Genomic DNA, 26739 nt, shown 5'->3' on the forward strand with positions numbered 1-26739 from the left:
GTGTTCGTTTATCCCAAAGGTGTTCAGTGGGATTCAATTCTTCCACTTGAGTTCTTCCATGCCAATCTTTTCAAACCATGTCTTCATGGAACGTGCTTTGTGCACAAGGACACGGTCATGCTGGAACATATTTGGGCCCCTTAGTTCCAGTGAAGGGAAACTGTAATGCTACAGCATACAAAGGCATCCGATACAATTGCATGCTTCCAGCTTTGTGATAAGAGTTTGGGGAACACCCACATAATGGTGTGATGGTCAAGTGTCCACAAACCTTTGGACATATAGACCATTGATGAGTACTTCCATCTATGGCAATGTCACACACCAGAATCAGTACAAAGTCATTCAGTGCACTATTCAATAATACACTTACCGGCCACTTTAATAGGAACTTGTTCTTGATTCTAAGATTCCTGTTCTTGGCTACAGGAGTGGGACCCAATGTGGTCTTCTGCTGTTGCATGCTGAGATGCTTTTCTGCTCACCACGGTTGTAAAGAGTGATTATATGAGTTACTATATCCTTCCAAACCAATCTGGCCATTTTCCTCTGACCTCTCTTATCAACAAGGCGTTTCCACACACAGAACTGTCACTCACTCAATGTTTTTTTTTTTTGTTTGTTTTTTGCACCATTCTGTGTGTGAAAACCCCAGGAGATCAGCAGTTTCTGAAACACTCAAACCAGTCCATCTGGCTCAAACCAACACCCATGCCACAGTGAAAGAAAGTCACACTTTGAGATCACAATTTTTCCCGTTCTGATGTTTGACGTGAACATTAACTGAAGCTCTTGGTGTGTATCTGCATGATTTGATGCATTGCGCCGCTGTCAAGGGATCGGCTAATGAGATAACTGCAGAAAACAGCAGGTGGATGGGTGTTCCTAATAAAGAGGCCGGTGAGTGTATGTAAGAATTGCCATGTGCAAATAATTATGTTCAATTGTTTGCATACATAGAATGTAGCATTCATATGGAGAAATAGAAACCAGCTGTCTAAACCAGGTGGCTTGTATACTGCAATGATTCGATCATAATGAAGGCTTGTTAATGGAGGATGGCTTGTGTTTTCCTTTTTTTTTTATTACAGTGATATCACAATTTGGAAATGCATTGAGAATATGCCTGGTGTATTTCACTGATTTTATGGGATTGTTGAAAGGGTGGCCCAAATGGCCTTGGCAGCACAGTATATGGTGATGAGTTACCCTACCAAACAGTGATGCACCCAATAAGTAGGTAATTAGCATTAAAGCTGTTGTAAACAAACTCGTTTCAGAAGACTTTTCTCAGTCAGATAGTGCATTTTCGAAACATTTCAGTGTTTAAACCAGTGGACACCCAGGTGCAAACCACACGCAAGCTTATACACAGCCACACAGAGTAAACGTCTTCAGTAATAGTGCACTTAGGACACACAGGTGCATATCTTACTCTATAAGGCAACACAGCCACCAGTGCTGCTGCCATATGAGTTGTCTGTAAACAGAAGAGTAGCTCTCTCCAGACCTGTGCTCCCGTGCTAAGGAATGGAAAATTCTGCCCCTACAGATCAGTTAGCGCCTGATCTGAAATGCCATATGAGGCTAACAACGTCACAAACTACCAGCTCTGTAGCTCAGATGCTGTCTGGCTAAACATTCAATAGATAATACCGTGGCTCGATTCCAGGCTTTTAAAAACAAATACAAATATTTTATTAATTAAAGATGTGATTGGAATTAAGGGCATAAACTACTTGAGTCGTAAAGTCATTAAATGCTATTATTCTTTCTTTTATGCAGACGAGATGCTTTGAAAAAAAAAGGGTTATGTTAATAGTAACATCAGAGCATGTTGATGACAGTGCCCGAAATAAATACAGTCTAGCCAGACTGCAATTAAAGCAGAGTTCAATGAGACTGTGAACTTTCTGAAGAGGATTTTTTTTTAAATATTACCAGAACTAAAAGAAGCTTGATGTAGTTTTGAGCATGTGGGGAATATCTCCAGTTTACATAATCTATTATAAATGCAATACAAAATGAGCAGTCTTTAATGACCTATGCACATCTCATCTCATCTCATTATCTGTAGCCGCTTTATCCTGTTCTACAGGGTCGCAGGCAAGCTGGAGCCTATCCCAGCTGACTACGGGCGAAAGGCGGGGTACACCCTGGACAAGTCGCCAGGTCATCACAGGGCTGACACATAGACACAGACAACCATTCACACTCACATTCACACCTACGCTCAATTTAGAGTCACCAGTTAACCTAACCTGCATGTCTTTGGACTGTGGGGGAAACCGGAGCACCCGGAGGAAACCCACGCGGACACGGGGAGAACATGCAAACTCCGCACAGAAAGGCCCTCGCCGGCCACGGGGCTCGAACCCGGACCTTCTTGCTGTGAGGCGACAGCGCTAACCACTACACCACCGTGCCGCCCGCACATACATATTAAACCATTATGGACTTTTATGGTTTTAAAGCCATTTATTTTTCACCCACTCTAATGACATGTTCTATGTAAAAATATTTAGCTCCTCGAGCCCAAACACTTGGACTCAACTCAGGAGATCATTTCATTTAAGACTAATGAATCGCTGCTTCTATATTAATGAATCTGTGTATCGAATTAAATATGTATGTTCAGTATTTGTTTAGCAGGGGTTTATTGCACAAACAATGGCTCTATTAGAGGAAACATCACACACCAAGACAGGGAAATGTGTTTCATCCATCTACTGCATGAAAATGAAAGGATGTGGAATTAACTCCCTTGCTTTGTTCAATTATTGTGTTTAAACAACCAAAACCAACAAAAAATAGTTGAGTTACTTTTGATATTGCAAGAACAAGTATACATTTTTGAAACTGTTTTCCAGCTAACTGAACAGAACATTCAGGAAGCATTCAACAACGATATTTGTATCTACATTTAACAGTTATTCCATGAAATCAAGTCGTACATGAGCTGATAGCCGATGAGGCGCATAGCACCAAGGTGGCTATAAGCCATGTATGATGAGATTGAGTGGAATAACTGTTTTATTCTATCTACATTCACTGGATTTTGAGAAACAGAGCATTTTTATTTTTATTTTTTTGCAAATTTGATAAATAAAACTTTATACAAAACATCCGACAAAATCATTTGCACTTAGAATGTGAACAAACTGGCGAAATGACAGTAGCAATTTGTGAAAAATGCAATAATATTAATTCTTGAAAAATAAAAAAAAGATACCTTCTTACCATGAAATACTTTTATTCCATATATTGTTGCTTTTTTGTTTGTATTTTTTTGCCCATTCTTCTTTTTCTTCTTTAGGGTTTTTTGGCAGTTGGCAAAAATGCTATAATAATAATTCTTGAAAAGTAAAGAAAGATACATTCTTACCACCAAATATTTTCATTCCATATTTTGTTGCTTTTTTTATTTTATATTTTTTTGAGGTTTTGTTTTTGAGTAGAGCTTTTATTTTGTCCTTGGTTGGTTCGGTAAATCGGTCTGCCATTTTCTTCTTCTTCTTTAGGGTTTTTTTGGTGGTTGGCAAACCAACTTAAACGTGCATTACCGCCACTGACTGGGCTGGAGTGTGGAACAGGAGAAATTGGGGGTGGGGGGTACGGGACTATATTCTTTTAGCTATTTCTGTTTCTTTTAAATGCTTGATAGCAAAGTGATATATCTGACTTAATGAGCTCTGCCATTTTGTTTTTCTCTACTCATGGTATATGTGCTGATATCCTAGTAATGGAGTAGCCAGTCAGAGCACGTGATTGCTCATATCCAGTGAATGTGGATAGAAAAATTAGGAATAAGTACTTTGAAGCCTTTTTTTTTTCTCCAGTCAGGTACCACCCATGCTGATGATCACATCAGCAGCTTTTCTTTGGCTAATCAGACAGAAGGTACACCACCACTTTTGCCAGAGCACTTAGGGGTTAGGTGCCTTACTCAAGGGCAGTTCAGCTTGTCTAGGGAATCGAACCAGTGACCTTTTGGTCCCAAAGCTGCTTCTCTAACCATTAGGCCATGGCTTCCCCTTTGAAGCCTCTGTCAAAACATATCCAGTGTATTCGTGCAAATAGTTGTACCATCGAGGATAGGAATACCATCATTTTAAAACCCTCTTCGAGATGACATACTCTCTCATAAGTTGGTACAGCAAGAAAAAGAAAAGTTAGCTTCTTTCAAAGAAGTCTGCAACATTACACAAACGTCCTGCAATGTTAAAAAGAAAAGTTACATAACTACAGTTCTATGTTTTCCTGCTTGCTTGATTACTTGTGCAGTAGCAATAGAAAAGTCTGTGACTGTGGCCCTAGGTGGGTATTCTATTAAAAGTCCCCACGTCATCATGCTCATCCTCTTTCCATTCCAGTTATCCAGGTGGCCTAGCAGTCCCACCACTCAATTATACAACCATGGTTACACAAGTAAACTTCTGTTCTACATTCTTTCTTTCCAGACTTCCAAGGTAGTTTCCTTCAGAGCTATCATGCCTATTACAAATCCATGAGCATTAACAGGAAGCTGCCTCCCCACCCTCCCCCTTTAATCATGACCTTCACTCTTCTGGGAAGGCTTTCCTCTAGAATTTGCAATGCAGCTGTGCGGATTTGTGCTCATTTAGCCACAAGAGCATTAGTGAGGTTGGGCACTGATGCCAAGTGAAAAGCCCTGGTATGTAGTCAGTGTTCCAATTCATTCAAATGGTGTTCTGTGGGGTTGGGGTCATGGCTTGGGCCACTCAGGTTCTTTCAGATCAACCTTGGTAAACCATATCTTTGTAACCTTCGGGGCACAGGGGCATTATCATGATGAAACAAGTTAGGGCCCTGCAAAGGGGTATCTTAGTTCCACAGCATACAAAGACATTTTAGACAGTTGTGTGCTTAAATCTTTATGGCAGCCGTTTGACAAAGGCACACATATGAGTGTGATAGTTAGGTGTCCTCGTACTTTTGGCCATATAGTCAATGCTAACAATGAGTATTAATTTAATCTGTAAAATATGGCAAAGTTACACAGTGCCATCCATGCTGCTGCTCCATGACACCCATCTTAACTCTGCTCAGGAGGTGGCCATAGTATGTGTCTAATGGCATTTCTTCATCTACATTCAAGTACAGTACATGTGTGCAGTTAATTCATTTATCCAACCATTTTTTACACAGGCACCTTTAACACCAGTTTGCAACATATTCAGTGTAGTTGTTGTACAGTGCTCCTGATTAATACTCTGATCTTCAGACTGCTCTGATGAGGAGCTCCTTGCCAACGTGGGCCACAAATTCAAGTTCAAAGAACGAGTCAGTTCAAGTTTCTAGAATTAGGCCAAGTTTACATTAGACCGTATCTGTCTCGTTTTCTTCGCGGATGCACTGTCCGTTCACATTAAAACGCCGGGAAACGGGAATCCGCCAAGGCCCACGTATTCAACCCAGTTCGTGTCTGGTCCGGTGCTGTGTAAACATTGAGGATACGCGGATACGCTGTGCTGAGCTCTAGCTGACGTCGTCATTGGACAACGTCACTGTGACATCCACCTTCCTGAGTCGCTGGCGTTGGTCATGTGACGTGACTGCTGAAAAACGGCGCAGACTTCCGCCTTGTATCACCTTTCATTAAAGAGTATAAAAGTATGAAAATACTGATGCAAATACTGCCCATTGTGTAGTTATGATTGTCTTTAGGCTTGCCATCCTTCCACTTGCAAGTGGTGAGTGACTTGCGCATGCCCGATATGCACTGGGATCACACACACAGCGGCTCAGTCCCGAATCACTGCTCGTGCGCTTCACTCGCGCGCTCTGTGAGCTGCGCAGGGCCGGAGTGCGCACCCTCCAGAGGGCACTCGCTGTTCAGGGTGGAGTGATTTGGAGCGCAGGATGCCTGCGGAGCCGAGCCGCTGAGGAGAAATTTACACATTACACATTTCAACTTATGTGCCGTCTAATTAGTCATGTGATTAGCATATCCGTGTATTGGCGTTGCTGTGTGCACGCGAATCGTGTATTGGCGTTGCTGTGTGCATGCTAATCGTTTTTAAAAACGTTAATCTGATGATCCGCTGATACGGTCTAATGTAAACCCCACCTTAGACACAGCCACTGATGTGTCCCTGTACTGTATGTGAATTGGATGTACTAGCTTTGTTTAAGCTCTGTACTTCATTGTGACATTGCATTCTCACTAGAAGCTCTTGCAGTTGGCCCATGCCAACTCCTCTAATCTGTGTTACATTGTTGTAAACACACTTGCTCCTGTTTTTTTTTTTTCTTCTTAGGTCTTCTGCCCATTTCTGTTTCTGCAGCAAAGGAGCTAACCTCCATATCCCTAATTTTGACATTACATTAATGCCATTTAGCAGACGCTCTTATCCAGAGGGACATACAATGTACCCAGAGCAGCCTGGTGAGCAGCTGGGACACTTCAGCCATTCCTGGGAATCAAACTAGCAACCTTTTGGTCCCAAAGCCACTTCGCTAACCATTAGGCCATGGCTTCCACCATTTAACTCCATTGAGGATTTGCAGAACAAACAACTCCCCAACCTTCACTGAAAAACAATGTTTAAGAAGGTTAACAAAGTTCAGATAAATTATGGATATTATTAATGAACTACATTTTTTTATAAGAATTCCTTACAGATTTGTGTTACTTGTTCCAGTTTAGTCTTTGAGTTATTCCCAAGGGGAGGAAAAAAATATCCACCTTCTGGTAAAATGCTAGCTCTCTCCTGACCAATTCTATCATCAAACATTAGCAAGATTTCCTTATTTCTTACATAGTACTGGCATGTCTCTGTAAATCTGCGTGGCTTTTCTTGCCCATTTTCTTTGGGACAGGATTTCATCGATTTGGTTTGCAAGGGCACTGTCCTTCTCTTCAAACAGCTCATTTAAAGCAGAGTGCTTGGTTCTCTTTGGGTCAGCAAACACCTGGAAAAATTGTATCAAAAGCGTACAGCATAATGGTTTTTCACAGGAATCAATATATGGAGAGACTGAGATTAAATATTGCAGATAATAAAAAAGAAAGGATATTTACAGCAGTATTTTCTTTATCACATTCCCCTTGTTTGTCATCTTCTCCTTTTCTTAGTCTTCCTATAAATCACTTCTCCAGGATGCTATAGTGTTCTTAACCTGGGGTTCGTTGAGGCAGCCTGGATAATTGTATATTGCTCTATCATAAGGTGGATTGTCTTTACCTCAAGAATGCCTGCAGGGTCAGGTAGACATATATCATTCATTCATTCATTATCTCTAGCCGCTTTATCCTTCTACAGGGTCTCAGGCAAGCTGGAGCCTATCCCAGCTGACTACGGGCGAAAGGCGGGGTACACCCTGGACAAGTCGCCAGGTCATCACAGGGCTGACACATAGACACAGACAACCATTCACACTCACATTCACACCTACGGTCAATTTAGAGTCACCAGTTAACCTAACCTGCATGTCTTTGGACTGTGGGGGAAACCGGAGCACCCGGAGGAAACCCACGCGGACACGGGGAGAACATGCAAACTCCACACAGAAAGGCCCTCGCTGGCCCCGCGGCTCGAACCCAGGACCTTCTTGCTGTGAGGCGACAGCGCTAACCACTACACCACCGTGCCGCCCGGTAGACATATATATTACAGTTATTAAAAAATTAAGTATTATCAAGGTTGTCATCAGGAAAACAAGAAATGATAAACCCTCATGTATGCTATAGCACAGGTTTGCTAAGTTGATGCTCTTCCGCCTTACCACAAGAGTCGTGAATTTATCAGCTCATCAAGATTGTTCCTGCTAACTACTACATCCATATTTGTTGCGTTTTTGACAGATATTGCCAGTATGTTCTCTTTAATGGCAAACCCCTCAAGTATAGATGTGCCTATATCTTCTAATATACAGGATCCTGTCTGAGCTTCATGCAATTTTTTGGTTTGTTGAATTTTGTCCTTCATCATATCTTTTTCAGTGCATTATGCTGTCACTGACTGATAGTGGTCGTGAGCTGCACTTGTCCACCCATCAAAGTCAAGTGCTACATCGCTCACCCTGTCAAGTACTGTCATTAAACTTTCTCTTTCTACTACATACCAGGCAGGTATCACTGAGGTGGTGTTTACATTAGACTGTATCCGTCTCGTTTTCGTCGCGGATGCACTGTCCGTTCACATTAAAACGCCGGGAAACGACTCCACAGGCGGAACAACTTGAATCCGCCAGGGCCCACGTATTCAACCCAGTTCGTATCTGATCCGGTGCTGTGTAAACATTGAGATACGAGGAAACGCAGTGCTGAGCTCTAGCTGACGTTGTCATTGGACAACGTCACTGTGACATCCACCTTCCTGATTCGCTGGTGTTGTTCATGCCACGTTGGTCATGTGACGCGACTGCTGAAAAATGGCGCGGACTTCACTTCCTGCTATTGTTTCCGCCTTGTATCACCTTTTTGTTTTTCATTAAAGAGTATAAAAGTATGAATATAATGCTTTGCTTTGTCATTCTTAATGTTGTTCATGGTAAGATGCAAATACTGCCCATTGTGTAGTTATGATTGTCTTTAGGCTTGCCATCCTTCCACTTGCAAGTGGTGAGTGACTTGCGCATGCCCGATATGCACTGGGATCACACACACAGCGGCTCAGTCCCGAATCACTGCTCGTGCGATTCACTCGCGTGCTCTGTGAGCTGCGCAGGGCCGGAGTGCGCACCCTCCAGAGGGCACTCGCTGTTCAGGGCGGAGTGATTTGGAGCGCAGCCTCTGAGGAGGAAGCGCTGAGCCGTACTGACACATTTCAACTTACGTGCCGTCTAATTAGTCATGTGATTAGCGTATCCATGTATTGGCGTTGCTGTGTGCACGCGAATCGTTTTAAAAACGTTAATCTGATGATCCGCTGGTACGGTCTAATGTAAACACCACCTGAGTGCGTTTACATGCACATAGAGAAAATCGAATTTCTGCCGTAGCTCGACTGAAATCGAAGTTCTAAATGCCATGGAAACACCTTAGCTCGGCTGAAATCGAAACGAACTGGATTTCTCGTAATCGAGCTACGCGACCTAGATTATGCGATTGTAGCCGAGCTACTTAGTGCATGTAACCCTATCAAGCTATGTAGTCGAGCTACTTACTTCCCTTCCGGAAGTGACGAGTGACGAGACCACAAGCGGGAAACACAACAGCCTCGGTTGGCATGACAACAGTAGTAGTAGCAAGGAGCAGAAGAGGTCAGGAGGAACAAGGAGACAAAAAACAAAAACAATTGAACTTTTTGTGCATTTATTAAGACATAAGTTAAATTGTAAGCAAAAAATGGACTTTAGAAAAATATACAATTGTGCAAAATAAGTTGTCTTACAAAACAGTGGTCTGCGCAGGACAGTTTGTAGCCAACAGGTGGCAATGACATGTGGTGTGAATGTAAAGTGGAAATCACTCCTCTTCTTCATGACGACAACTGGAAGTGTACCAACACGATGGGGCGTGTAGCGCCACCTGTGGCTCAGGTGCACAATGTACCTCACACAATAGCTCGATTTCCTTGTGTGCATGTAGGATTGGATTTCTCTGGCACCCCTGCTGGGACACTCACCTCGGTTACCGACAGCAGCTCGATTTGGATGTGCATGTAAACGCACTGACTGTATTTGTTAGCACATCCCTGGATGGGGGCAATGATTTAATACGTTTGTAATCTCTATCAATAAGCATTTAATCAAAAAGCATTTAAATAATACTGGCTGGAGTTGAGTGGTATATCAGATACTGTATATTCCATTCAGCTAGCATGATATTGAATGAGTTGAAGATGAGTGTAATCTCCATATTGAATCACATTTTGTGAAATTTGTGCTGTGTATGAAAATCCCAGGAGATCAGCAGTTTCCAAAATACTCAACCCAACATGTCTGGCACCAACATGCCAACCATGCCATAGTTACATAGTTCGATCACATTTTCCACATCCTGATGTTTGATGTGAACATTACCTGAAGCTCTTCACCTGTATCTACATGATTTTATGCATTGTCTAAACTAGCAGGGTTCAGAGGTTGAAAAGTGCTATAATGGTTTAACTATAAATTTGGTTCCAGCACAGTGAGATTCCTCGAATGTTATTGTTAAAAGGTACTGGATGCCATTGTTAAGTCATCAAAGGAATTTTCAGTGTGGTTCTAGAACATTATTGGAATGTAAATGTAAGTGTAAAGGCCAATTTATACTGACAACCCAGTCCTCGCAGACGGCATCGCAGACAGTGTCTGCGTAGCCCCCCCACCTTCGCAGACGCTCTGCGTGCACCTCCCAAAAATTGTGACCACCGCAGAAGCCTCGCAGACAGCGTCGCAGACAAGAGGGCTCTGATTGGTCCACTCTACATCCGCTGTACACGCACTTCCGCTTCCCTACTTTCCCGGTTTGGTTTGTTTTCACGACCGCCATTTTTAAAAACACGAGCGAAGATGGAGCAGCACGAAGAGCGGTTGATCGAGGAAGTGAGGAAGTACGTACATCTATATGACTCCAGTTCTAGTCATTATAAGTAACCGGAGGATAAACACTCCACTAACCACACCCACCAACTACTCCTAGCGATTTCGCGACTTCGCGCCCCCTTGCGTTGTGGCGGTGAATAACATCGCGCACGCCTATTACTCCCCGCTCAACGATAAATTACAACTGTCTGCGAAAAGCTATCTGCGAAATCCTTGTCGCAAGAGCATGCAGAGGCCTTAATGTCTCTGTGTTTGGTTGTGTTTAAACCAGGTTCACCAATCTCCGCAGTGCTGTTCTTCATGCAGTCAAAAACACTTCCGTTTTCTTGACAGAGGTTAAGCCGATGCTTGGAATATCTCATCAGGTTTGACGCCAGCCTTGGGCCTAAAGGGTCGCTGGTTCGATTCCCTGGACTAGCAGGGAAAATGTGAGGGGAGTTGAGTGAATGAACAGCATTTTCCCCTCCCTCTGTATCATAGCTGAAGTGCGTTTGAGCAAGGCACCTAACCTCCAACTGCTCCCTGGGTGCTGTAGCATAGCTGCCCACTGCTGTGTGTGCTCATTGCTCACTTGTGTGTTCACTGCTTCAGATGGGTTAAATGCAGAGGAGGAATTTCACTGTGCTTGAGTGTACATGTGACAAATAAAGGCTTCTTCTTCTTCATCAGGTTTGACATATCACCTGACTTCACAACTATTATGTTATGCATTTATTCCACAGTTCTCATCAGGTTTTAGAGAATACATGCAGACTCTGTAGACCTTTGTGATACTATTTTTATTGCTTCATTTTTGCACTATGTGATCAAGGAGCCAATGAGACTTGGAAGTCATTTGAATTTTTCCCCCATTCCCTTTCTTTTTCATTTTTTAGAGTACAAATGATCCTTTATTTATATATATATATATATACACACACACGGGGGGCGGCACGGTGGTGTAGTGGTTAGCGCTGTCGCCTCACAGCAAGAAGGTCCTGGGTTCGAGCCCCGGGGCCGGCGAGGGCCTTTCTGTGCGGAGTTTGCATGTTCTCCCCGTGTCCGCGTGGGTTTCCTCCGGGTGCTCCGGTTTCCCCCACAGTCCAAAGACATGCAGGTTAGGTTAACTGGTGACTTTAAATTGACCGTAGGTGTGAGTGTGAATGGTTGTCTGTGTCTCTGTGTCAGCCCTGTGATGACCTGGCGACTTGTCCAGGGTATACCCCGCCTTTCGCCCGTAGTCAGCTGGGATAGGCTCCAGCTTGCCTGCGACCCTGTAGAAGGATAAAGCGGCTAGAGATAATGAATGAATGAATGAATGAATGAATATACACAGGGTGTTTCAAAAGATTTGATATTATTTGAGATGTAAATGTCCCAGAAACTATATAGTCTAAGCAAATGAAACTGAACAGGCTTAATGTTGAGCAATATAAGATTTATTCCTCAAAATTTGAATGAGAAATTCAAAGGTCTGTGGATTCCATGAACAATTTCACAAATTTTCAATATTTGCGAACCTGCTCGACCATCTCTTCCGATGCTGGTGGTCATCCAGATCCTTTTGCCCTGCTGCACAGACAACCTTCCTCTTTGAACTTGTGCCATGTCCAAATCTGCACTGCAGTTGGTCCATTTTTAGAGAACTCTCTCATAAATGCACGCTGCACAGTCTTGTTCGACTGTGTTCGAGCGTACTCTAACACACAAAATGCCTTTTCTTTTCCAGTGAATGGCATTTCTATACCTAAAAAGATCTCATCTCATTCATTATCTCTAGCCGTTTTATCCTGTTCTACAGGGTTGCAGGCAAGCTGGAGCCTATCCCAGCTGACTACGGGCGAAAGGCGGGGTACACCCTGAACAAGTTGTCAGGTCATCGCAGGGCTGACACACATGTCCCTTTTCCACCAAAGCAGTTCCAGGGCTGGTTCGGGGCCAGCGCTTAGTTTGGAACCTGGTTTTCTGTTTCCACTGACAAAGAACTGGCTCTGGGGCCAGAAAAACCGGTTCCAGGCTAGCACCAACTCTCTGCTGGGCCAGAGGAAAGAACCGCTTACGTCAGCGGGGGGGCAGAGTTGTTAAGACCAACAACAATAACAAGACCGCGAAAGATCGCCATTTTTAAGCGACGAGAAGCAGCAGCTGTACAAATGCGAAGTCATCCATTATTATTGTTGTTGCCGCTGCTGCTTCTTCCGTGTTGTTTTTGCTTTGATATTCGCGCCAAGGTTTATGCAAACGTAGCGCCGTAACTGACGCATACAGCGACGTAACTGACGTATACAGCGACGTAATGACGTGGCTCCGCTTCACACCGCGAGCTATGGAAAAGCAAACTGGTTCTCAGCTGGCTTGCAAGTTGAACAAGTTGTGAACCAGCACCAGCACTGGCCCCGAACCAGCCCTGGAACTGATTTGGCGGAAAAGGGGTAATAGACACAGACAACCATTCACACTCACACCTACGGTCAATTTAGAGTCACCAGTTAACCTAACCTGCATGTCTTTGGACTGTGGGGGAAACCGGAGCACCCAGAGGAAACCCACGTGGAGAACATGCAAACTCCGCACAGAAAGACCCTCGCCGGCCACGTGGCTCGAACCCGGACCTTCTTGCTGTGAGGCGACAGCGCTAACCACTACACCACTGTGCCGCCCCACCTAAAAAGATAAAAACAAAAAACATGAAGCATAAAATGTTGACCTGTTTCCACACATGCTGTTAAAATTTGAGGTCAGTTGAACGAGCATTGGCAAAATTATTAGATTGTGAAATGCTATCAAATTTTTTGAAACACCCTGTGTGTGTGTGTGTGTGTGTGTGTGTGTATATAGTTTTTATCTCAACTATTGAAAATAGACCGCAAAACTTGGTGCCTTTTGGCTAACAATGTTGGTCCCCAGCCTTACTCTGCAATGCAACGCAGTTAGAATATTTGAATTGCCATCACCTATAAACCCCATATCAGGTACCGTATGCCTATACTGAGCTTCCTGAATCTGCTTCCTCAACTCCTCAATAAGAGAAAAATGGGAAAGATGACAAGCTTGACCTAGTGGCAACATTTTATAGGTTACCCACATGAGGTCACAGTCACCAGGCAATTACTTGGCTATTAGTAATTGGAACGGAAACAACCAAATTAAATTGGTTCCATGGAAACTGCTATGGCAGTCTGGAGTAAAATAAAATATAAACTCTGCTGTAATAATGATTTGTATCACAACGTTATGAGAAAATTGCTCACACAGCATTAACAGTTAGATAAAATTATAAATTATTATAAATTTTGTTGGGTGGCACGGTGGTGTAGTGGTTAGCACTGTTGCCTCACAGCAAGAAGGTTCTGGGTTCGAGCCCAGTGGCTGATGGGGGCCTTTCTGTGTGGAGTTTGCATGTTCGCCCCGTGTCTGTGTGGGTTTCCTTCAGGTGCTCCAGTTCCCCCAAAAGACATGCAGGTTAGGCTAATTGGTGGCTCTAAATTGACCATGAGTGTGAATGGTTGTTTGTCTCCATGTATCAGCCCAGCGATGATCTGGCGACTTGTCCAGGGTGTACCCCACCTCTCACCCATAGTCAGCTGGGATAGGCTCCAGTTTGCCTGCGACCCTGTACAGGATAAGCAGTTATGGATGATGGAATGGAATAAATTTTGTAAATGGTACTGTTATTATTCATATAGCTTCCAATATTGAAGGAATGCATATAAACACTGTCAAAAAAAAAAGTCTTAGAAACACACTAAAGCGACTGAAACTTGACCAAAAGTTCCTGGAGACATCTCATCTCTCATCTCATTATCTCTAGCCACTTTATCCTGTTCTACAGGGTCGCAGGCAAGCTGGAGCCTATCCCAGCTGACTACGGGCAAAAGGTGGGGTACACCCTGGACAAGTCGCCAGGTCATCACAGGGCTGACACATAGACAACCATTCACACCTACGGTCAAATTAGAGTCACCAGTTCACCTAACCTGCATGTCTTTGGGGGAAACCCACATGGACACGGGGAGAACATGTAAACTCCGCACAGAAAGGCCCTCGCCGGCCACGGGGCTCGAACCCGGACCTTTGCTGTGAGGCGACAGCGCTAACCACTACACCACCATGCCGCCTCCTGGAGACATCTCATCTCATCTCATTATCTCTAGCCGCTTTATCCTGTTCTACAGGGTCGCAGGCAAGCTGGAGCCTATCCCAGCTGACTACGGGCGAAAGGCGGGGTACACCCTGGACAAGTCGCCAGGTCATCACAGGGCCGACACATAGACACAGACAACCATTCACACTCACATTCACACCTACAGTCAATTTAGAGTCACCAGTTAACCTAACCTGCATGTCTTTGGACTGTGGGGGAAACCGGAGCACCCGGAGGAAACCCACGCGGACACGGGGAGAACATGCAAACTCCGCACAGAAAGGCCCTCGCCGGCCACGGGGCTCGAACCCGGACCTTCTTGCTGTGAAGCGACAGCACTAACCACTACACCACCATGCCGCCTCCTGGAGACATAATGTTCAGAAAAAGTTCTAACCCAAATTTAGCTGATTATTATTTATTTCAAGGGTACACAACTCCAGCCAGTACAGCTGGGTGATTTCTCAAATACAACTGAGTCATCTCGCAAATTACTGGGTTTATTATTTGCCATACAGCAATAAAATCACCAAACCACATCCCTGAGTTAGTTTTAGATTCCTGTCATGCAAAGAGGAGCTGTATAATATAGTCTTGCAAGCTGATCATCCTTGGCCTAAAGGCTGTTCAGTCTCTCAGTGTCATAATGCAGTCTTTTTTTTTTGTCCTTTACTCTGCAATGCTGGAGACAAACACATAGAAATGCATTATAAAGTGCCCTGGCCATGCATCTGCCTAATTAAACAAAACCTTCCTGGAAAATGAGTTGGTTTCTTCCAAATGCTTTTACTAATCAGTACAGGGGGCTGCTCAGGGGTGACTGCTGAAGTTGCCTATGCACTTAGAACTCCATTTCAGACACTAATGAAGAGAAATTCTAATTAGAGTCAATGTAAGAAGCTGAGAAACTATCTCCTGACTGCCTGACTCACGCTCCAGTACTCCAGCACTCAGACACACACTTTTACAGCCAGGCACACACCCTAGTGCTTTAATATAAAAAAACCCCAAAATATAAAAATGATAATATCCTCCGTACGGACACATACGGACAGTTTGGAAACTCAGGATATAAGGCGTGGGTGTTGTATAATGCTGTCTTTTTCTTTGAAAGTCCCTTGGTAGACTTTCGAAGGAAGAAAAAATAGAAATGACACACTGTTGGTTGTTCTTTTCGTCTGTATTCTTCAGGTTAAATAATCATCCTATTCTGGCATTTTTCCCTACACACCTCTCCCATTTGAACCATTTATTTTTGCAGAGAACATTTGTTACACCCCGTGGTTCTGCATTTGCGACTGTATGGTTCCACTCGGTTTCTCCAGATTTCTGATCACCTGTTCATCATCTTTTCATGCCAAACACCACAGCCTATAAATAAACCGGAACACTTCGTCTGTTTCAGTGTAATAGCAATTTTGGTGCCAATAGCAATTCTGAGCTGTCCATGTTTATTTCCAGTATTCCTTATTCGTGTCACTTTATTTGGTTCAGCATTTTTTTTTTATCTTAAAACACCATTTACTTGCATCCCAAATATGCATCATACTGTATACGTCTCAATTATGTCCTCAATTATGACAACTGATAGATTTTGTTTATGGGAAAGTATGGATGTTAAATTTGCTAATGAGATGTTATTTTCTGTGGAATTTGAAGGATAAATGACAAACAGTTATAAGCATGAAGCAGTGTCAAGATCTTGATTAAGCTTTCTAGTAAGAAAAAAAAACTTAATCAAGGAGACAAATTGAGCATGCAAGAATGGAACAAATGGGAATGGGGAGTGTACCAGAGCAGAAAAAGCTCAGCGTGAGTGCAGCAAATATGAGTGCTGTCAAAATATGAAAATGGCAAATAAATACAAGCATCCACGACACAATACACTCTTTATACTTAAGAGTACCAGCAACTGATCACAATGCTGACATTGCAGTACCACACATATACTGTACACTCACTATCCACTTTATTAGAAACATATTCATGCAGTTCACGTCCAAACTGGACAGTTGAAGATTAGGAAAAAAAAAATCACCTGATCATTTTCCAGTCTTCAAAAATCCAGTTTGGGTGAGTCTATGCCCATGATAGCCTCAGATTCTTGTTCTTGGCTGACAGGAGTGGAACTCAATATGGTCTTCTGCTGTGTAGCTCATCCACTTCAACGTTTCAAGGTTTGATGTTGCTGAGATCCATGCTGAGATGCTTTTCTGCTCAGCATGGTTGCAAAGAGTGATTATCTCATCTCATCTCATTATCTCTAGCCGCTTTATCCTGTTCTACAGGGTCGCAGGCAAGCTGGAGCCTATCCCAGCTGACTACAGGCGAAAGGCAGGGTACACCCTGGACAAGTCGCCAGGTCATCACAGGGCTGACACATAGACACAGACAACCATTCACACTCACATTCACACCTATGGTCAATTTAGAGTCACCAGTTAACCTAACCTGCATGTCTTTGGACTGTGGGGGAAACCGGAGCACCCGGAGGAAACCCACGCGGACACGGGGAGAACATGCAAACTCCGCACAGAAAGGCCCTCGCCGCCCACGGGGCTCGAACCCGGCCCTTCTTGCTGTGAGGCGACAGCGCTAACCACTACACCACCGTGCCGCCGCAAGAGTGATTATATGAGTTACTATATCCTCCCTGGCAACTCAAACCAATCTGTTTTTTTGTTTTTCACACCATTTTGTGTCAACCCTAGAGTCTGTGAAACTCTCAAGAAACTAGCAGTTTCTAAAATACTCAAATCAGCCCATCTGATACCAGCATTAATGCCACAATGAAAGTCAGTTTGATGTGAAAATGAACTGAAGCTTTTGACCTTCATCTGTATCATTCTTGCATTGGACTGCTGCCAAATGATTGTCTGAGTACTGTGCGGATGTACAAGTATTCCTAATAAAGTGAACAGTGAATCTATACAAGTACGCTAACACCAGTATATGTACAGTACTAGTCAAAGTTTGGACACACCTACACATTCATAGGTTTTTGTGTATTTTGACTATTGTCTACATTGTAGAACAATACTGAAGACATCAAAACTATAAAATAACAAATGGAACATACACTACCGTTCAAAAGTTTGGGGTCACCCAGACCATTTTGTGTTTTCCATGAAAAGTTACACTTTTATTTCCCACCATAAGTTGTAAAATGAATAGAAAATATAGTCAAGACATTTTTCTGGCCATTTTGAGCATTTAATCGACCCCACAAATGTGATGCTCCAGAAACTCAATCTGCTCAAAGGAAGGTCAGTTTTATAGCTTCTCTAAAGAGCTCAACTGTTTTCAGCTGTGCTAACATGATTGTACAAGGGTTTTCTAATCATCCATTAGCCTTCTGAGGCAATGAGCAAACACATTGTACCATTAGAACACTGGAGTGAGAGTTGCTGGAAATGGGCCTCTGTACACCTATGGAGATATTGCACCAAAAACCAGACATTTGGAGCTAGAATAGTCATTTACCACATTAGCAATGTATAGAATGTATTTCTGATTAGTTTAAAGTGATCTTCATTGAAAAGAACAGTGCTTTTCTTTCAAAAATAAGGACATTTCAAAGTGACCCCAAACTTTTGAACGGTAGTGTGTATATATGCAGTATGTTATTTACCAGCTGGGAGGTCCATATCATGAAATACCATGACCGAGGTCTTGAAAGTACTGACCGAGGCCCTCTGGGGTATTCAAGGCCAAGGTCATGGTATTTCACCAAATGGACTGACCCCTTAATAACGACATATGATGCCTTGTCTAAAACCTTGTCAAAACCTTGTCCTTAGACTTTTTTTCTTGTAAATATGTTCTCAGGGTGAGCAGTACTGTATATACATATACAAGGGTGGCTGTAGCAACTGCTTTAAGGGGTAAAGAGTTAAGCTGGTAAATAATATATTATTATTTTCTTTACCAAATTCTAACAGAAAACGAGAGCACCTGAAAGGGAAAACCGAGCCGAGCCGCCATTTTGAATCCTCATTCACAGCTGTAATGCAAGTTGCTTCCTCCTCGGTATACAAGTGCACTTCCATGCCAGGAAAAAAACTACATTTTGCTGCCTATGTCGTCTCCTATTTATACAAAATTGAGTCATTCAGGATTCAGCCATGTTTTTGCTCCACGTTGGCAGCAGTTACAGGTTTTTAGCTTTCTCCTGAAATGTTTTCTTTTATTTCTTCTTCCACAGGGTAGTAAAACTCGCTTTCACTGTGAACACTGTCGTTATCGCTATCCATGCTGTAAAATTAATGCTATTCTCCTGAGAAATACAAAACAAATGTTGACAAAAATTGCTACTATGTTTGTTGTTGTTGTGAACGAGCGAGTCGCCAGAGGTCCGTATCCGGGGTCCGTATCCGGGGTCTGTATCGTAGGATACTGACCCGCTCGCCAGCCAATCAGAGCGCAGGATTTGATGGAAACCGGACCGCGAAAAAAATAAATGGAATTATGTGGTAAACAAAAAAGTGTTAAAAAAACAAAATATGTTTCATATTTTAGATTCTTCAAAGTAGCCAGTGTTTACCTTGATGACGCTTTGCACACTATTGGCATTATCTTAACCAGCTTCATGAGGTAGTCACCTGGAATGCTTTTCTATTAACAGGTGCCTCGTCAAAAGTTAATTAGTGCAATTTCTTGCCTTCTTAATGCATTTGAGCTCAAACAGTAAATAATAAAAAATAAAAATACAGTAACTAGCCCTATTCCACAACTGTCAAAAAGTCAAAGTCCTTCCCATGCCAGTCTCCCATCCCAATACTAACCAAGCCCTTAGGTGGCACTGATCTCCGCTTCTATAGTCCTCGGCCACTTGCCTATTATACAGCTAGGGTTACAGTGGAGGGCTAGTCCTCTGGTAACCACAAGAGTTTGAAACCCCATTCAGATCTGTATTGCAGCATGCCTTGCCAGACAGCAGTAGATACCATTTTTATGATGGTCTTTGATATGACCCGACCGCGAGTAGAGCTTGCAGTCTCCCGGTCAAGAAGTGGACATGCTAACCACTCGGCCAGCTCGCGGTGTATTCGGCAACTGTAGTAATCCATATTATGTCAAGAACCACTCAACTAAGTAAAGAGAAATGACATCCATCATTACTTTAAAACATGAAGTGTCTTTTAATTAATAAAAATGAAGAAAATACATTGAATTTGAAGCTGTGTCCAAACTTTTGACTGATACTGTACACTGTAGACATGTAGCTGAATACACAATATGTTCTAAACTGGTACAAATATGAAGTCCATACATTATCCTGTCATGGAAAAATGACAAACACCAACACCAGTCTCATCCTTTTGCAAGAGAAAGAAGGTTTATTGCAGAAACGGACAAGTGATGAGGGTTTGATTCCCTTTGTTCTCAAATCTATATATACTCTTTACTAGATAAAAAGGAGACATTACATCTATTGCATTACATCATTGCAACTGCATGCCCTGATCACGCGCCGGGAGTGTGATCAGCTCTAAAGCCGATTGAATCTTGTCTAATTGCTGTCTCGTATGCACATCTGCTACGTATGTCTGCTACGCACGTCAGGAACATGATAAGATGAAAAATGTTTCGGTGCAAAATGTTCTGTCGTTTGTCCTTGAAGAGGCAACGCTCAGAAAAGGAAAATAGCAACACAGTATGACACTAAAATTTACTTTACAGGTTCTTATGCTGAAATGCAGTGTTTTCCTTTCTCCAAACATAACGCTTCTCATTTAAACCAAAAAGTTTACTCTACAATCCGTAACCGCTTATCCTGTGCAGGGTTGTGGGCAAGCTAGAGCCTATCCCAGCTGACCATGGGCGAGAGGCGGGGTACACCCTGGACAAGTTGCCAAATCATCACAGGGCTGACACATAGAGACACACAACTATTCACACTCATATACCCCTTTTCCACCAAATCAGTTCCAGGGCTGGTTCGGGGCCAGTGCTGGTGCTGGTTCACAACTCGTTCAACTTGCGAGCCAGCTGAGAACCAGTTTGCTTTTCCATAGCTCGGGGTGCTAAGGGGAGCCACGTCATTATGTCACTGTATATGTCAGTTACATCACTGCATTTGCATAAACCTTGGTGTGAACATCGAAGCAACAACAACACGGAGAAGAAGAAGCAGCAACAACAACAATAATGGATGACTGCTGCTTTACTGCATCCATGATATCTCGTCGCTTATTTAAAAATGGCGACCTTTCGTGGTCTTGCTATTGTTGTTGGTCTTAACAACTCCACCCCCCCGCTGATGTAAGCGGTTCTTTCCTCTGGCCCAGCAAAGAGCTGGTGCTAGCCTGGAACCGGTTTTTCTGGCCCCAGAGCCAGTTCTTTGTCAGTGGAAACAGAAAACCCGGTTCCAAACTAAGCACTGGCCCCGAACCAGCCCTGGAACTGCTTTGGTGGAAAAGGGGCAACAGTCAATTGAGAGCCATCAGTTAACCTAGCCTGCATGTCTTTGGGGGCGGCATAGTGGTGTAGTGGTTAGCACTGTCGCCTCACAGCAAGAAGGTCCTGGGTTCGAGCCCCGTGGCCGGCGAGGGCCTTTCTGTGTGGAGTTTGCATGTTCTCCCCGTGTCTGCGTGGGTTTGCTCCGGTTTCCCTCACAGTCCAAAGGCATGCAGGTTAGGCTAATTGGTGGCTCTAAATAGACTGTAGGTGTGAATGGTTGTCTATGTGTCAGCCCTGTGATGACCTGGTGACTTGTCCAGGGTGTACCCCACCTCTCGCCCATAGTCAGCTGGGATAGGCTCCAGCTTGCCTGCGACCCTGTAGAACAGGATAAGCAGCTACAGATAATGGATGGATGCATGTCTTTGGGGGAAACCAGAGCACCCAGAGGAAATCCATACAGAAAGGCCCCCGTTGACCACTGGGCTCAAACCCAGAACCTTCTTGCTGTGAGGTAACAGTGCTAACCACTACACCACCATGCCACCACAAATATGAAGTGCACTTTTTTATTATTATTAATAATTTTTTAGAAAGGTTGACAGGGTGTTTGGTTGAAACTTGAGGTGTTCATCAGGACTGGGATCCTGTTCTGTGGGATCAAAACTCAAGGTTCAATTCCAATTTAGAGAACTCATCATTTATTAGAGACACTACCTTGGAATAATTCCTGGTTTAACTGTCTCATTTTACAAGGACATTATCTATTTGTGGCAAAGATTACATAAATGTCATGACAGAGTGCATATTTACCCCTTTTTGAGCTGAAGAGGAGATGAGCTCAGCTAAAGAGACAAAGACACATGCCCATGCAGTAGCCATGGCAACCCATCTAAAACACACACTGACTTTCAAAGGGGCTGATATTGTAGAAGCGTATTTTGCAGAGCATTAAACATGCTATGCAATTTTCATGCAAGGCTTTAGAGAAGCTCGGCGTTTTTGTTTGTTTGTTTTGTTTTTCCCTTTTTACATCACATCCATGATCACGATCTCCATTACTCCTCCACTGACTTATTAATAAGTTACACTGAACTGACTGACATGCATTTTTCCCTTCAGAGCAAAGTGGGATCACTGACTAATTACGATCTAGCCTCAGTTATTCACACTGAGCTGAATGTGAAATATTCAAATGACGTTCACGTACACTTCAGTCACTGGTCATTAGACTACATTTATTCCCATCCCCGAGGCCTCTTTAATAAAACCAAACAGCAGGAGCATAAATTTTGCGGCACATGAACAGTAAACACTAATGGAGATTTGTCACAGCGATGATTTATCTATCGAGCTTGTCACTTCTATGATTATTTTGCTGAACACACCAAGTCATGTTAATGATTATGCAGAAAACTGTAAAATGTTCCGTGTACAGCAATGAACTGCAATCCCGGATAAAAGTACACCACTGGGAATTTATTGTATTTCAGTGTTTTGGCTTTGACATTGTGTTCCTGCCTTAAAGAGAGCACAACCTTACCGCAAGTCCTGTGGGTGCCAGTGACACATATACAGAATGTCAGAATGTCATAGTTTTGTGTGTGTGTATGTGAGAGAGAGAGAGAGAGAGAGAGATAGAGTCGTTACTGTTCACAGAATGTTGAAGGTCAAACGTCATTTCATGGAATTACAGGTCATTGTAATGATTAAGACAATTTGTTCCATTCATTCATTCATTCATTCATTCATTCATCTTCTGAGATGGGACATCAGTCCATTGCAGCACCCCATGGATTTCTTTTCACATAGTTTAAAAGAAAAACATACAGGCATATTTTGGGGAGGTGAGAGAAAACTGGAGAACGCAGAGGAAACCTACGCAAATATGGACAGCACATGCAAAACTCACAGCTCAGGAACAAACCAGGGATTCTAGACCTGTGAAGCAGCAATACTACCCATTACATATCTGCACATTTTCTACAGTGCCTTGCAAAAGTATTCATCCCCCTTGGTGTTTGTCCTGTTTTGTCGCATTATAATTGGAATAAAAAATGCATTTTGGGAGGGTTAGCACCATTTGATTTACGCAACATTGCCTACCACTTTAAAGCTGCACATTGTTTTTTTATAGTGACACAAACAATAATTAAGATGAAAAAACAGAAATCTGGAGTGTGCATAAGTATTCACCCCCTTTCGAATGAAACCCCTAAATAAGAGCTGGTCCAACCAATTCACTTCGTAAGTCACATGATTGGTTGATTAAGATCCACCTGTGCACAAACAAAGTGTCACATGATCTGTCACATGATGTCTGTATAAATCAACCTGTTCTGGACGGACCCTGACTCTGCAACACTACTAAGCAAGCAACATGAAAACCAAGGAGCCTCCAAACAGGTCAGAGACAAAGTTGTGGAGAAGTATAGATCAGGGTTGAGTTATAAAAAAATATCCCAAACTTTGAATATCCCATGGAGTACCATTAAATCCATTATAGCAAAATGGAAAGAATATGGTACCACTACAAACCTGAAAAGAAAAGGCCACCCACCAAAACTCACAGACCGGGCAAGGAGGGTATTAATCAGAGATGCAACAAAGACACCAAATATAATGCTGAGGGAGCTGCAAAGATCCACAGTGGAGATGGGAGTATCTGTCCATAGGACCACTTTAAGCCATACACTCCACAGAGTGGGGCTTGATGGAAGAGTGGCCAGAAAAAGTCATTGCTTAAAAAATCACATTTGGAGTTTGCCTAACAGCATGTGGCAGACTCCCCAAACACATGGAAGAACATTCTCTGGTCAAATGAGACAAAAATTTAACTTTTTGGCCATCATGGGAAATGCCATGTGTGGTGCAAACCCAACACCCTGAGAACACCATTCCTACAGTGAAACATGGTGGTGGCAGCATCATGTTGTAGGGATGTTTTTCATCTGCAGGGACAGGAAAGCTGGTCAGGACTGAAGGAAAGATGGATGGCATTAAATACACGGCAATTCTGGAGGAAAACCTGTTTGAGTCAGCCAGAGGTTTGAGACTGGGACAAAGGTTCACATTCCAGCAGGACAATGACCCTAAACATACTGCTAAAGTGACACTGGAGTGGTTTAAAGGGAAACAGTTAAATGTCTTGGAATGGCCTAGTCAAAGCCCAGACCTCAATCCAATTGAGAATCTGTGGCATAACTTGAAGATTGCTGTACACCAACGCAACCCATCTAACTTGAAGGAGTTGGAGCAGTTTTGCCTTGAGGAATGGGCAAAAATCCCAGGGGCTAGATTTGCTAAACTAAGGTGGGGTTTACATTAGACCGTATCAGCGGATCATCAGATTAACATTTTTAAAAACGATTAGCGTGCACACAGCAACGCCAATACACGGATACGCTAATCACATGACTAATTCGGCACGTAAGTTGAAATGTGTCAGTGCGGCTCATCGCTTCCTCCTCAGCAGCTGCGCTCCAAATCACTCTGCCCTGAACAGCGAGTGCCCTCTGGAGGGTGCGCACTCCGGCCCTGCGCAGCTCACAGAGCGCGCGAGTGTAGTGCACAAGCAGTGATTCAGGACTGAGCCGCTGTGCGCAAGTCACTTACCACTTGCAAGTGGAAGGATGGCAAGCCTAAAGACCATCATAACTACACAATGGGCAGTATTTGCATCAGTATTTGCAGTATTTTCATACTTTTATACTCTTTAATGAAAGGTGATACAAGGCGGAAGTCCGCGCCGTATTTCAGCAGTCGCGTCACATGACCAACGCCAGCGAATCAGGAAGGTGGATGTCACAGTGACGTTGTCCAATGATGACGCCAGCTAGAGCTCAGCACAGCGTATCCGCGTATTCTCAATGTTTACACAGCACCGGATCAGACACGATCTGGATTGAATACGTGGCCCCTGGCGGATTCCCGTTTCCCGGCGTTTTAATGTGAACGGACAGTGCATCCGCGAAGAAAACGAGACAGATACGGTCTAATGTAAACTTGGCCTAATAGAGACATATCCAAAGAGAATTGCAGCTGTAATTGTAGCAAAAGGTGGCTCTATAAAAGTATTGACTTTTTTTTGGGGGGGGGATACTTATGCACACTCCCGCTTTCTGTTTTTTTCATCTTAATTATTGTTTGTGTCACAATAAAAAAAAAAACAATGTGCACCTTTAAAGTGGTAGGCATGTTGTGTAAATCAAATGGTGCTAACCCTCCAAAAATCCATTTTAATTCTAGCTTGTAATACAACAAAACAGGACAAACACCAAGGGGGATGAATACTTTTGCAAGGCACTGTATATGTGATTTTAACCCTTTGATGCAAAACATGGGTCAAAAGTGACCCGGCTGAGTTTTTATCTTCTATATCTTTGCAATAAATTAATTCCATCATTCAGTATTCAAGGTATTCCTCAATTAACTTGTTTTTGATCATCAGACATCCTTATTTTATTTTTTCCTTTCTTACTTTTTGAATAAAACCCTTTTTGTATCACTACCCTTCTAATGGGTCAAAAACGACCTGCATTCATTTTCCAGCTTATTTCATGTATGGCTGAGTGTTTCTATGATATACTTTTGAAATAAATTCATTTTGTCATTTACTTTTCCAAATATGCAGTAAATATCTTGTTTTTGTTTAGCACAAATCATCATTTTTATTTTTCCTTTCTTAAGTTATGAACAAGCACAGCTTTTGTAATTCTACATCAAGTTTACACACATGGATCAGAACCGACCCGCATGCATTTACTCCAGCGTTTGGTGGGAACTGTGAATTGTGCTCGTGTCAGACATTTTACAGCTCAGCACAGCGCCCTTTACCCATCTAATACATGGAAGGAATGTTTTTCAATTGTTCTAACATTACCTTAGAAAAAAATTGATGATGTTTAGGTTCCCTTGAGAGTGAGTAGATTACTTGTCAGAAAGTTACAAGTAATTACTATTAGCTACCGAGCTGTTGACATATTCTACTTTAGTTAGCTAATTTTATTGTAGTTGGCTTCGCTAACGACATAGTTAATAAATAAATAACTGGCCCCATTCACTGCTAAAGTAATTACTTGAAACAAAATTATTATAGTATTAAGACATTTAATTTTAAATCACACTTGGATGACCCATGTGTAGTAATATAAAAAGTATTTTTGTTCATAAAGTAGGAAAGAAAAAATTAAATTAATGATTTGTGGTAATTAAAAACAAGATATTTAAAGAATACTTGGAATATTCAATCATAAAATAAATTGATTTCAAAAGATAGAGCAAAGAAAAACTCAGTCAGCATGAAATAACCTGGAAAATGAATGCGGGTCATTTTTGACCCATGTTGTGCATTAGAAGGGGTGTGCATATGTTTTGCATCAAAGGGTTAAAAAAAAGAATTCACAACCAAGGCTTGATCACAAAGCCTTAAACAGAGATAGAGTCTCACTCTTCACTTCATTCTTGGCTGGCTCCTGTATTTAATGTTCCTCTTGTTAAATAGCTAGCAATTAACTGGGTCCTGACTGGCCACGGGCAGCCGAGTGGAGAATGTAGAAAAGCTAATTATGCGCACACAGAGCACCAACCCTGGAGCTACCCAGCTAAAGAGAGATACACATTCACTTTCACATCCTAATCACAGCTTCTTCAGATGAAACCGTGCTTTAAACAGTGTAAATGTAAAATGATCCTGTGCACCCTTGAAGAAAGGTGCT

This window comes from Neoarius graeffei, chromosome 10 (genome assembly GCF_027579695.1).
Source record: "Neoarius graeffei isolate fNeoGra1 chromosome 10, fNeoGra1.pri, whole genome shotgun sequence".
In the NCBI taxonomy this organism is placed as follows: Eukaryota; Metazoa; Chordata; class Actinopteri; order Siluriformes; family Ariidae; genus Neoarius; species Neoarius graeffei.